Source organism: Prionailurus viverrinus, chromosome A3 (genome assembly GCF_022837055.1).
Source record: "Prionailurus viverrinus isolate Anna chromosome A3, UM_Priviv_1.0, whole genome shotgun sequence".
NCBI lineage: Eukaryota > Metazoa > Chordata > Mammalia > Carnivora > Felidae > Prionailurus > Prionailurus viverrinus.
Genome location: NC_062563.1, coordinates 65,740,795 through 65,755,180, shown reverse-complemented (window position 1 = coordinate 65,755,180; position 14,386 = coordinate 65,740,795). Strand labels below are relative to the sequence as shown.

General features: G+C 46.7%; 1 protein-coding gene across 2 annotated transcripts in view; it reads right to left on the bottom strand.

Annotated features, from left to right (window-relative positions):
• Positions 1–14,386, bottom strand: part of PRKCE (protein kinase C epsilon) — a 498,780-nt gene that overhangs the window by 400,486 nt on the left and 83,908 nt on the right. The window contains exon 1 of one of the 2 annotated variants that reach the window (XM_047852662.1): positions 12,930–12,957. The exons of the other annotated variant lie outside the window; for it this stretch is intronic. The gene's annotated coding sequence lies outside the window, so the exon portion shown is untranslated. Of the gene's footprint in view, positions 1–12,929; positions 12,958–14,386 lie in introns of those variants that run through there. 2 annotated transcript variants of the gene reach the window in all.

The window sequence follows — 14,386 nt, the reverse complement described above, 5'->3', positions numbered from 1 at the left end:
AGACATCCTTCAGCTCCAAGAGTCTGCTCATAAATTGGTTTGCATTTTCAAGGACTGTCTATGAATGGAATGCTATTTTTCATCTGGCTTTCTTCACTCAGAATAATTATTCTGAGATTTATCCTTTTCATTCCTCTTTATTGCCAAATAGTATTCCATCGTACGGACACGCCACAATTTGTTTACCCACTTGTCTCTTGATGGACATTTGAGTTGTTTCCAGTTTGGGGCTGTTACACACAAAAGCTGCTATGAACATTCCTGTACGAGACTTTGTATGGACATATGCTTTCATTTATCTTGGGTAAATACCTAGGAGTGGAATGGCTGGATCACATGGTGGATTTATGTTTAACTTTTAAAGAACCTGCTAAACTATTTTCCAAGGCAATTGTACCATCACCACGGTTTTCACGCTTCCATCTCCTCCAACCCAAGTGTTTCTTTTCCAGCTAACCCGCCAGAGCCCTTAATCCTCCTCTTCCTTCCTGCCCCATTATCTGGTGTTTGGGGACATGCTTTTTCGAAGTCCAAGAACCTAGAAAATAGGGTGGATCTCCGTCTGATAAGCAAATGTTTATCTCTGTCTTAACCTGACTCATCCCCATCAGTCTCCCCAGGAACTGGAGTGAGCATACGTTTTAAGAATTTTGTAGCCACCCTTCCCTGTGGTCAGTCTGTAGAGTTCTTGGCAGTTCATAGTGTGTCTAGCAAACACCCAGAAGCCAGTGGTTCCAAACTAATTAGCCGCACCTCTCCATTAAGCCAGTAGTGCAAATGCAGTCTCTTCCGATCCTGCCAACACGGAACCTGCTCTCCCTCCTCTTCCTCCTCCTCCCGTCCACCCTGCCCAATTCTCCACCGTGCCAGCCCATTCCAGCCTCCTTCGGGAGGGCTCTCCTGACGACTCGAGTGCCCAGGAAGATCCCCCTCGTCTGAACTCAAAAAGAGCCACCGTCTGAGCCATTTTCAGCACTCACCAAACACGGCAGCTTTGAGTGTCACTGGGCAACTAGACTGAAGTCTCTGTTATTATGTGTAGACCACAGTGCCAGGGCTAAGGAGGATGGGAAGAGAAACCAAGTGTAAATGCTGCCCTCATCACACACCATGCAGTCTAGATTAGGGATAAGACATGGTTACAAGTGAAATATTTCTCAGCAGCCTGGTTATTGCCATGAGAAATCTGAGCTCAATGTAGTGGGGGTTTTCCAGGCAGGAAAATGTGAGGAACAGGACATTGATAGGGTTTCTCAGCAAAACAGTAGCCATTAGCAGGCACATTCCAATGAAATCCCATACCTTGGGCAGATTAGTTGTTCTATGACATTCAGAGCCATCCCTGATTTGTTTTTGTTCTGTGTGGTTAACCTAATTCACCACAAAGACACGTCCCTTCCCTCCATTTCCTGGGCTGCAGCAACGAATTTGCTGAGTACCACTGTGTACCAAAGGTCAAGATGGTCAACATCACTGCCCCTGGCGATCTTCTAGTACAAAGGAGAATAAGGACAGGGCAACAGCTCTTTAGAGCCCAGTGTGGTTGCTGCCCTGATGGGACCACAGCAGCGGCACAAAGAGGGCAGACAGGGGGCACAGGGGACTGTGCTGGACTGATGTGTGGCCGTGAGCCACGCACTCTCCCCTCTCTTCCAGGTCCTCTTGCTGGGTCATTCAAGGGTGCTGCTCCCCCAACTTTGAGCCAATGATGGAAAGCCCCCAGCAGTCCCCTGACCTTCAGGCCCCTGTTCAGGAAAGTCCTCCCCTCTCGGTAGCCTCACGTTTCCATCCTCAGCCACGCTTGAAGCTGGCAACCCCTCTTAGCACCGCGTTGTGGGCCATATGGCAGTACAGCTGATGCTTCGCTCTCCAATCCACGTCAGCCCCAGCCACGGGTACACTGTGGCATTTAAACTGCAGCAAGGGACCTTTGATTTCGATGGGGAAACTAAATTAGAAGCCTGTAACATGTTTGCAACACCTACGTGAAGAATGAGCGTGGAGGCAGGGCTGTGAGGGGGCCCGGCACCGCACATCAATATTTATTTATCATACTTCTGGCAGGAAACCAGGCCACCCAAGGGGACTAGGTGTGCACGGGAGCTCTCAGGGCTGGGAACTCCAAGGAATAGTTTCCCTCCGGGAAGCCTGGATCGAGGCTGGATTGTTAACAGAGGGAGCAAGGAAAGCCCGTGGAGAATAAAACACACATCCCAGACACTCTAGAACACCCACAGCCAAGAGTCCTCGGGGCCAAGAGCTCCTTTTGCCGAGCCTGGGCAACCAAGCTGCTTTTCCAAACATATCCTAACGGATACGTACTCCCACATGAAAGCAACTCACTGATCTAGAAGTCACACGCCTGGTCTCCTTGCCTCTGCAGATCAAAGAAAATAGAAGAAAGTACAAGAACATCTGTGCAGACAACAGAGATGTCTCCAAGCCCCTGAACCAGACCTGCGCTCTCCTTACAGACCGTCACTTGAAAACCATTTTCCCTACTTTAAATGCACATCATCAGCTTTGGGTAACCAGTGGTGATTATCTCTCCCCAATTCATGGCAGACCCATGCCCCCCACCCCCAAGTAGCAAATTCAAAGGTAAGCTACCTAACAATCAAAAGCTTTGAGGACATAAACCTTTTTTCCATCCAGATCCAACTGGAAAGACTTTTTCGAACAACTTGGAAAATGGGAATACAGTTTCAGTACTAGATGATATTGAGGAATTACTGTCGGATTTGTTAGTTGTGATAATGGTCTTGTGGTTAGGCAAGAAATGTCTTTATTTTTTAGAGATGCAGTCAGAAATATTTGGGAGTGGAATGTTATGATGTCTGGGGATTGTCTTTAGAATAGTTCTACAAAAAAAAAAAAAGCAAAAATGTTAAAAATCCAGATGATGAGTATATGGGAATTCATTGTCCTACTCTCTCTACTTTTATAGGTGTGAACATTTTAATAAGAAAGCTTTTTCAAAAGCTCTGGACAGGAAAGGAAACTACAGGTATACCAGCCAGCATGAGGCGGACCGGCCGACCTCCAGGGGAGGGCTGAAAAATGTAAAACACAAAGCAACAACTCAAACAGCCTGGACCAACCTCAAGGGGGTCCCGGAGACCCCCAATTACAGCCAACCATAATAATGAACAGTCATAATTATGACTATCTATATAAAAAAGATACTCGATTCTTTTTTTTCAGTATATCTGAATACAAGTGAATCATTTTTACCTACACACATAGCCAGAAGGGCTTTAGTTTTGGTTTCGTTGTTAAAAGGATGGGAAGTTTTAATTCTCTGGCACAGTGGTTGTCAAAGTGTGGTCCCTGGACAAGCAGCTTAGGCATCACCTGGGAACTTGTTAGAAATGCAAATTGTCAGGCACCACCCCAGACGGCCTGAATCAGAAACTCCCGGGTGGAGCCCAGCAAGCTGTGCTCTGAACAAGCCTTCAGGGGATTCCGGGGCACCTCAATCTGTGGTGCTAGGTAAAGCAGACATCTCTCTGAGCCTGTCGTATACACCACAGAGGTGTAAACACATACACACAGTGCTCAGACCCTGTGCTCCACCCGTTGCCCTGATCAGAAAGCTGGCAGGGGAGGGAGCCTGGGTGGCTCAGCCAGTTAAGCATCTGACTCTTGCTTTCGGCTCACATCATGATCTCACGGGTTCGTGGGTTTGAGCCTGCATCGGGCTCTATGTTGACAGTGAGGAACCTGCTTGGGTTCTCTCTCTCTCCCTTTCTCTGCTCCTCCCCAACTTGTGCTGTCTCTGTCTCTCTCAAAATAAATACGTAAACTTAAAAAAATAAATAAGTAAAACCCATTCAGGGAAAGAATCAAAATGGCACAGCCCCCTTTCTATGCATGCGCTGTAAGAAGCCTATAAACCTTGAGGACCCTCCCCCTAAGTCCATGCTCCAGGAAGCCCCATAAACAGCAGGCACCCATCTGCAGTTCAAAGGATGCACACTCTATTAAAACGGATCGTAAATGGATTACATAACCCACTAAATCCCAGACGCTCGGCAAAACCCACTGAGAGGGGCGGGCTGGCTGGCAGCTTCTCCAAGCACACTGAGGTGCGGGGAGGTACCTGGGTCAGGGTGACCTGACTGCTTGCCTGCATGAATGGAAGATAATATGCCTGCAGGTGCGCAGATGGGGAGTGGGGCAGTGGGGGGAGGGGGAGCGGTGGCAGGGAGACACGGCAGGAAAGCAACTCCCTGCTTCAGTGCCTAATTCATAAAATCATGGAACGTTCTAGCTGAATAACAGAGATTGGGGAAACCAATTCCCAGATTTATAGACAAGGAGACAGGCTCAAAGAGGTGAAATGATTGTCCTAAGGTCTCACAACAGGTGAACGCACAGGGGAAAGAAAATCCAGCTTCCCTAAGTCCCAGTTCTGATTTGTCCATTAAACATGAGGCAGGGAGGAGGTACATGTTGGTGGGTGTGGGAAGGAGGGGAGGCAGTTTAGCACAGAGTGAAGAGTATAAACCCTAAGGCCAGATGGCTTGTGTCTGAAACTCAGCTCCTCTATTTACAAGCCTTATGGTCTTGCACAAGGCACCTGTTTGGTGCCTCAGTTTCCTACTCTAAAACGGGGATACTAGTAACCCTTGCATCATGGTGGGAATAAATGAGTCCAATCAGATGGACACTTAGCAAAGGGCTTAGCACATAACAAGCACTCAATAAATATTACGTACTATGTACGATATTAACTGGTTCTAATGTTAGTAGTGGGTAACATCAGAGGTAGGATTACAGGAAATTTTCATTTTCATATTTTCAAAAATTTCTAATGTTGCTTTGGTAATTTTTTTTAAAAAAATTTTTAATGTTTTTATTTATTTTTGAGACAGAGAGAGACAGAGCATGAGCAGGGGAGGGGCAGAGAGAGAGAGACACAGAATCTGAAACAGGCTCCAGGCTCTGAGCTGTCAGCACAGAGCCCGGCGCGGGGCTCGAACTCATGAATCGCGAGATCATGACCTGAGCCAAAGCCAGACGCCCAACTGACTGAGCCACCCAGGCGCCCCGCTTTGGTAATTTTTTTAAAGTTAATGAAATTCATCAGGTACATGTTAACCCTATTCTGTCTGCACGACCTGGTGCTACATGCTACAGAGGATCAGAGAATAAGCGAAGCCGAAGGCCCTCCTTCAGGGACCTGACTTCTTTCATCTGATAAGAGAAACGAGAAACTGTTTAGGAAACAAATCAGTACGTGACGTTAAGGGACGATTATATATATCTATACATATGTATACACACGTGTGTATGTGTGTACACTCGGGAAGAGGACAGAGTCAAAGGCAAGGTGGTCACAGACCGCAAGTCCCCATGGAGGAGGTGGGAAGAGGGAAAACCAAAGCGCAGAGGGCGTGGGGAGGTACAGAAGACAGCAAGGAAGACGGCCCGGGAACGGACAAGCAATCTGCACGAACGGCATCTGAAAGCAGTTTGGGGTCAGAATGATGAAGGCATTTGCTGAAGTTCACACGGTTAGTCTGCAGCGCCGGGGCCCCTCTTCACAAGTTGGCATTAATTGGTCAGACTAATCAGGCCTTTACCCACCACGGTCCTGGACGAATGATGGGGCACAGAATAGGCAAGTTGTGAAGTGTGGGCGGAAGCAGGGAAAGGCCTAACACACAGAAGGAGCCTGGCTAGGGCAGCCCTGTGAGAGGGCCTCTGGGCGGCAACCCTAGCTCCAAGGCGGCGTTTTGGGACCCTAAAACGTCGAGAAACAAAGCCAGCCCATTGTGCCAACTGGCTCTGAGTTCAAGTGACTTCCTCTCCCTGATGGAAGCAGGGGCTGGGAATAACCAAGAAGATCTCTCATTTTCATTCAATTTAAGAAATAACTGTAGAGGGGCACCTGGGTGGCTCAGTCAGTTGAGCATCCAACTTCAGCTCAGGTCATGATCTCACGGTTCATGAGTTCGAGCCCCGCGTCAGGCTCACTGCTGTCAGTTCGGAGCCTGCTTCAGATCCTCTGTCTCCTTATCTCTGCCTCCCTCTCTCTCTGTCTCTCTCTCTCAAAAATGAATAAACATTAAAAAAAAAGAATAGCTATAGAAACTCTCTGTACACAGGGCCCCCTCTAGGCACAAGTGGGAATACAAACATTACAAGATACAACCCTATTCTCAAGGAATTTGCAGCCTACTTGGGAGAGCAGATGTGTGCAAACAGTCTTAATAGAATGATGTAATGATACGAAGATAACTAACACGTCCCAAACAATTACCAGCTGTCCCCCACATGTGTGCTTTTCATCTCAGGTGACATTGCTACGTGCTATGTATCATCTTTGTCGTGTATTATGTCAGATAATCCTCAGAACAACCCTGTGATGTACGCACTATTATGAGGACAAAAAGCTGAGGGAAAGAAATGAGCACAGCTTTGCCAGGTGACAGCGAGTGGAAAGTCATTCCCAACAGAGGGAAGACTAGGAGCAAAGGTGTAGAGGCTGGCAAGCCCAGGCGACCTTGCGAGCCGAGGGTGGCCCAGAGCAGGGCTGGGAATAGGCTCACAGGGAAGAGGATGGGCAGAGAAACCAGAAAGGGAAGGAGTGAGAGGCAGAGGGCCTTATATGCCAAGCTGAAGACCAAGAACTCTCTACACTAGGCGGCAGAGAGTCATGGCAGTTTCCTGAGATGACAAGTGGCCAGCGCTGCTTGGGTGACAACATCCAGACCAGCTCTGAGCACAGACGGGCCACTGAGGGGCCTCTAATGTTATCCCAGGGGGTGATGTAGGGCCCAGTCTCATTTCATGCCACCAAACCAAGCATGTGCTTCTAACACATAAAAAGCAATTCCCATACGCAAGCACTGTTCTAGGTGCTTCCCTGTATTACCTCACTTAACCCTCAGAATGGCCCCATGATATTGATGCAATCCCCATCTTACAGGGGAAGACAACCAAGGCAGAGAAATATTAACCAACTTGCCCAAGGTCAAGAACAGAACAAGGAGCTTCACATCATCTCACTGAATCCTCCAACCACCTTGACCAGCTCAGAGAGGCCACCTCACTTGCCCACCTTGGTCTCTCTGATCCAAAAGCCATACCCACCGGGGGTCACAGCTCTCCTTGGGGACCATGAGGCTGTGAATGTTGGTACTGAAAGGAGAACCTTGAGTGGCACAATTAACGGGACGTACACAAGGCCACATGGTTTGTACATTCATTTACATGAATTGTAAATTTCCATTTACATGAAACATTGAGGTCGGCAAATCTGTAGAGACAGAAAGCAGATTAACGTATGCCCAGTGCTGGAAGGGGGAGGGATGGTGAGCGACTGTTTGATGGCCACAGTGCTTCCTTCTGGAGTGATGGAAACGTTCTAGAACTAAACAGTGGTGAAGGCTGCACAAAACTATGAATGTACTAAATGTCACTAATGGTATATTTTATGTTGTGTGTATTTTACCCATTTTTTAAAAAGCCCTAGCAGGACAAAACAACCCTTTGGGTGTGGGGAGCAGGGAACTGTAGACAGTGATACACTCTTTGCTACTCAGATTTAAGAGCTTAGGAAAATCAGCCATGCTGTAAAAACTCGAGCTACAGACAAGTAAGGTTTCCTTTACTACAGAAAAGATGTGCTCCCCAAAAAAGTCCTCATCCTTTAGCTGACTCATGGCCCCTACAAATGTCTCTGGACATTTGTCTCTAACTGTGGGCATAGGTAAAAGGCATTTATATTGACTTCCATTTTTCAACCAATGTCCTATCTTCCAGTAGCATGTGAGACGGAGAGGTGGTTTAGTATGGCATCTGAAAGCAAAGATTTAAGAAACGAAGCAGAATCCATCATCCACCAGTTGTAAGATTATGGAGAATTCAATTCGCCTCACTGATAATAGTACCTACACTCCACAGGATTTTTACAAAAAATAAATGAGATTGTATTCATAAAGTATTTTAAGTGCTCATTATGTGGGTTATAAGTGCTAAAATATGTAATTCACATCATATGAATGCCACTCTATACCTGGAACTGTGTGCTCCCACTTTGAGGCTGGTGGAGCCATCTCGTAACGACTTCCCTTCATTCATGACACGCGTTCATGCAAATAGCTGGTCTGTGTCCTGTAGCAGGACTACATCCCATGCACTGCAAGCCACAAGCCAACGACACTCAGTGGTAGACATTCAATCCCAACTAAACCCGGGCCCAGGCAGCTAGAAAAATGCAAAATCCAAAGATGGCATTTCTTGGCTCTGACCACACTGTACAATTTGTTTTGTAGCATATTTCCTTCCTGAGTATGTTTGGTTCAGCATGACATTGGACAGGTGGGCTTTGCAGAACACACATCCATTGTGGGTCAAGAAACATGTAAAATCTGTTCCCTCTCCGTTCCTGGAGCCTTAACAATCTGCACTACGCCATTTACTCAGCTTTCAAAGGTGCAACATCTCTCTTTGCTCTAAGGTTGTGTTTGCTGCCTGGTCTAGCCCTTGTAGTGTCTACTACTTCGGGAAGGGACTGTCTTCCCTTCCCCCAATCCCACACAAACTTCCTGTTGAATTGAATCGATTAATGCCTGTGAGCAGCTCTGAGAAGTCCCAAGCCAGAAGCAGGACAGCAGAGAGGATAGATTTGAAAAGCCAGAGTATCTGCCCTCCCGACGCAGGTTGAGTAAAGAAACACCAGGTATTTGAGTCACACCAAGAGCCAAAGGTGGAACGGGATCATATTTTGCAGAGTCAGGGGTGCTGGCAGTGGCCTGCTTGCCTGTCACAGGGGTTTTTTAATGAAATCCAGAGAACAAGAGTGATGAGCAACACATGTGTGAAGCTTGCCCACACGCTCTCACACACAGTCTGAAGGCGCAGGAGGCGAGTGGAGTCAGAAGGGCTTGGCTTCCCATCCCGGTTCTGCCACTTCTTGGGCTGGAGGACCTTGAGGAAATTTTTGGACTTCTCTGAACCTCAGCTTCTTCATCTGTAAAATGGAAGTGATACCTCACACCTTCCAGGGTTGTTGGGAGTTCTGCATGAGATCAAGGATGGAAAATACCAGGCATATATCCATAGATCAAAAAAATTCTAGGGGCACCTGGGTGGCTTAGTCGGTTGAGTGTCTAAATTCAGCTCAGGTCATGATCTCATAGTTTGTGAGCTCGAGCCCCGTGTCAGGCTCTGTGCTGACAGCTCAGAGCCTGGAGCCTGCTTGAGATTCTGTGTCTCCCTCTCTCTCTGCCCTCCCCGGCTCACACTCTGTCTCTCTCTCTCAAAAATAAAATAAACATTAAAAAAAATTTTTTTAATTCTTTCAAATTATTTGGCAGCTGGCATCTCAGGACCTTCAAGTGTGGATTCCTATAGTACGGTCATTGGTTAGCAATGAGTTCCTTATCAAAAAAAAAAGTACCCAGTTATTTCAAATCATGTATCTGACAAGGGGTTAATATCCAGTGTACATAAAGAACTCTTACAACTCAACAACAACAAAAAAGACATCATCTGATTAAAAAATAGGCAAAGGACTCAAACAAACATTTCTCCAAAGAAGATATACAAATGGCCAATAACTATGAAAAGATGCTCAATATCATTAACCATTAGGGAAATGCAAATGAAGGCTGCTAACAAAAACAAAAGCAAGTACTAGCGAACATGTGGAGAAACTGGAATTCTCCTGCACTGTGTAGGAAAACGGAGTAGCCGCTATGGAAAACAGTATGGTGGTTCCTCAAAAAGTTAAACAACGAATGACTACATTATCCAGCAATTCTGCTTCTGGAAATATACACAAAAGAACTGGAAGCAGGGTCTCCAAGAAATATTTGCACACCCCTGGTCACAGCAGCATTATTCATGATAGCCAAAAGGTAGAAGCAACCCAAGTGTCCTTGGGTGAATGGATAAACTAAATACACACACACACACACACACACACACACACACACACACACCTAGAATGGAATATTATTCAGCCTTAAAAAGGAAGGAAATTCTGACACAGGCTACAACATGGACGGACCTTTAAGGACATTATGCTAAGTGAAATAAGCCAATTACAGAAAAACAAATACTATACGATTCCATGTATCTGAGGTTCCTAGAGTAGTCACATTCGTAGAGACAGAAAGTAGAGTGGTGGTTGCCAGGGGCTGGCAGAGGGGGAGAATGGGGGTTATTGTTTAATGGGTATAGTATCTCAATTTTATAAGACGAAAAGAATCATGGAGGTGTGTGGATGGTGGTGATGGTTGTACAACAATGTATTTAATACCACCGAACTTGACTTGTAAAAATGGTTAAGATGGTAAATGTTACTTTACATGTATTTCCCCGCCATTTTTTCTTTCTTTTTTTTTAAGTATAATGTATTGTCAAATTGGTTTCCATACAACACCCAGTGCTCATCCCAACAAGTGCTCTCCTCCATGCCCATCACCCACTATCCTCTCTCCCCCATCCCCCATCAACCCTCAGTTTGTTCTCAGTCCTTAAGCATCTCTTATGGTTTGCCTCCCTCCCTCTCTGTAACATTTTTTCCCCTTCCCCTCCCCCATGGTCTTCTGTTAAGTTTCTCAAGATCCATATATGAGTGAAAACATGTATCTGTCTTTCTCTGCCTGACTTATTCCACTCAGCATAATACCCTCCAGTTCCATCCATGTTGCTGCAAATGGCCAGATTTCATTCTTTCTCATTACTAAGTAGTATTCCATTGCATATGTAAACCACATCTTCTTTATCCATTCATCAGTTGATGGACATTTAGGCTCTTTCTATAATTTGGCTATTGTTGAAAGTGCTGCTATAAACATTGGGGCACATGTGCCCCTATGCATCTATAAAGAACTCACCAAACTCCACGCCTGAAAAACAAATAATCCAGTGAAGAAATAGGCAGAAGACATGAATAGACACTTTTCCAAAGAAGACATTCCGGCCATTGTTTTTAATCTGAAAATTTGAAAAACACAGTTATTTCATGCTATATGTACTACAGGATGAAAGAGAATGAGAAACAAAAGCCCTGGCCTCAGGTGGTGACAATCTCTGACGAAATGACATGAAAACATTCGGGGGAGGCAGGGTGCAACCAATGTGGGTAAGTCCTGGAGAAATGAGAGCACCAAGTAATCGGTGCAGCTGCAGAGGGGTGGAGGGCGGGGGGTACTCTGGGGGAGGATGGGACTGAGGCCCTGAAAGATAGGAAGAGTCTGGAAGGGCTGAGGACATAGAGGACAGCGTTCCAGGCCTGGGACCAGGAGAGGAGACCTAGAAGCAGGAATGTGAGGACATGGCCCTGAGACAGTGAGGAAGTCTGCCTCCTTAGAGAAAAGGGGTGTGTGGAGAAATCCTTTGGGCAGACAGGATAGAGATGTGTAAAGCAGTCTTGAATAAAAGCTGCATAAAATGCCCACATGATGCAGCAGGCACAAGGGGGACGCTGAATGCTCTGGGGAAGGCACGCAACACGAAGCCTTGCGACAATATAGAGCCATTCTTTCATTACGTCCCGACACCGTCCGCCACAGATTCAGTCATACCCACATTTTAGTGGGGTAGAAACTGCGGTCGGGAAGCAACACACATCTCATTAGCCATCGAGTAGGGAAGGCACCCACTCTTGACTCAAAGCATAAAGGTGTGAACTCTTCATTTTCTTATTCTTCATTCTACAAATATTTATCGAGCACCGACTATGTGCCGGTACTCACTCTTCTGGATGCTGAGGATGAGAAAGGGTCCACAAGGAGCAGATCTGGGCAGGAAGACCAGGAGCTCAGGTCTGGACATCTGAAGTGTGACAATCCATGGGACACCCAGGCAGGTGGATACAGAAGTCTTAGAGGAGAAGTTCAGACAGAAGGAGAAATTTAACAACTGGCAATATAGGAAGTGTCTGAAGCCGTGGAACTGGAGGTGGCTGGTAGCTTTCCCTCCCAATACAAACAGAAGGGAGAGGAAGGAAAGAGAAATTCTCAGAGAGGAGAGACAAGCGTACTTAGGATTGCTGCCTAATATCCTTCAGTTCCGCTGCGTGGCTTCTTTTTGCTATCGCGTACAGGCACTTGATAATCGACATCTTCATTTATGAAAGGGAAGGACATCTAGTATGGTAAAAGTCCATAAGCTTGTGACTTCACCTATAATGACCTCTTAGGCCACCCATTTAAGTTAGCACAGTGACTGAGGATGAAGTTAAGACAAGGCAGGAAAGAACTGGATGCTAAGAAAAGAAAAAAAAGAAAAAAAAAAACCCTGAAATCCAGAAACTGGAACTCTGATTCTCAGAAAGAACCCCGGTGCTGCTCTGGCTTCCCTGTCTCACACTGTTCAGATAATGGGGACACGGTAAGCGGCAGGTCCCCATCTGTGCTCTTCCTGGGAGACAAACTGAGAAGGCTGGTCAGAGCCCACTCTCCTCCCCAGGTACCCCATTAACCACCAGAAACAAAATTGCCTGAGATTATTAAGGGAAGCTGGAATTTTGTTTAATACCATACCCACTTCCATTTGGGGGCAGTTATCCGTACAGACCATAAACACAAAAAAGCGAAATGTTCATAAATTGCAGTTCATTTGTTTTTTTAATTTTTTTAATGTTTATTTATTTTTAAGAGAGAGAGAATGAGCAGGGGAGGGGCAGAGAGAGAGGGAGACACAGAATCCAAAGCAGGCTCCAGGTTCAGAGCTGTCAGCACAGAGCCTGACATGGGGCTTGAACTCACAAACTGTGAGATCATGACCCAAGCCAAAGTCAGACGCTTAACAGACTGAGCCACCCAGGCACCCCCACATCTCGCAGCTTAAATTAGAGAACTTCCTCTGAAATCCAGAGGTCAGATCTCCCCGGGGCAGAGTGTGCATTGCGGACGGGGCAGTGGGAAAGAAGGATTGTTTAGCAGAGATGAAAAAGGGAGACTCACCAGAGCGAATAGGAAAGCAAGCCACGATTCTAGGCACAAGTTCCAGGACCGCTGGAGGGAGAGGTGTGGTTGGCCTGTCAGAGCACAGTGAGACTGGGGCATCTGTGTACCGGGGCTCCCCACGTCCACCACCATCTGCTGCAGGAAGAATGCAGTGGTTTCCGGGACCCCCACTAACAGACAAGGACGAGTGTAAGAGGTGACTCATCTCAGGGTCCTGAGAAAGCAGCCCTCCTTGCCCTGCAAGCCTTCCCTCGGCAATCCCACACCACACCCCACACTCCACAGTAATGTTTAAAATTCTACTCAGGGCAATGAATTCCTCTGGGTTCGAGCAGAAGGCACATCAGAATCACCTGGAGGACTCCAAAAATTACAGAACCTAGGGCACCACAGGAGACTCACGAGTCAGAATTGCCACAACTGAAAAGCCAGGCAAGTGCCTTTTTTAAACCACTCTATGTGATTCTACTGTGTGCCCAGAATTGAGGAGAACATATTGCCTGGTGTCAGAAATTTTTTGGAAAGCAAAACTTCAGACTGCCTAGCTGATAGACAGTATTAATAACAATCACTACCGTTGATGGAGAGCCCCTTCCATTACCCATCCTGAGCTGTGTTTCTACACGTATTGTCTCCATTATTTCTCATATCAAACAACACGGCTGGTATTATTATTCCCACTTGACAGATGAGGGAACTAAGCTTGAAACATTAAGCGAGTTACCTAAAGTTACCCAGCTTGTGGTGGCTCAGGATTTGAACCCAGAGCCACCTGCCTCTTTCCCACACGTCATTTTTTAGATGCACTATCTAAAGAAAAACAACAGCCAAAGCCACAGTCCTCTTGGCTTCTAGGGGTCAGGCTTCTTCCTGTACGTTCAGGTCTCCGCACTCTTCACCGGGGCCCAGTGATGAGGTCATTCTGGCACTCGGGCCCTCTCTGGCCAGGCCAGCTTCCTATTTTGATGGCCCAGAGGCTGAGAGAACATCTGTAGGGGACCGGGGCCGGAATCAAGCTCTCTGTAGAGTCTGCTCATGTGGGTGTGTTGGCTCAAACTATTTGGACTGAACAGAATCGAAGAAAGCTCATGCTTGGGGCAAGGTTTTGAAAAGAAGCAGTGGGGGCGGGGTGGGGGGGAATACCCACGCCCACAATACGGATGTGAGGAATAAGTAAATGTACACAGATGTAGCCAGGCAGGGCGGGATCTGAAAGATAAACCAGAGTTGGCTCAGTGGGAAGGGATGAGCTAACTTCCGACATCAGCTTCTCCCGGTTCCTTTCTCCGGAGCAGCTTCAAAGGCAGAAAAGCATCCGTCTAGCCTGGAAGGTTCCTGGACCTGTCTGTGAGGGTAGGAAACAGCAGGAGAGGAGAAAGGCCTCCACCATTTCGCCTTTGGCTGACTCTTTATCCCAACTCTTAAAGTTTTAACCTGGCCAGTGTTAGTAAGAA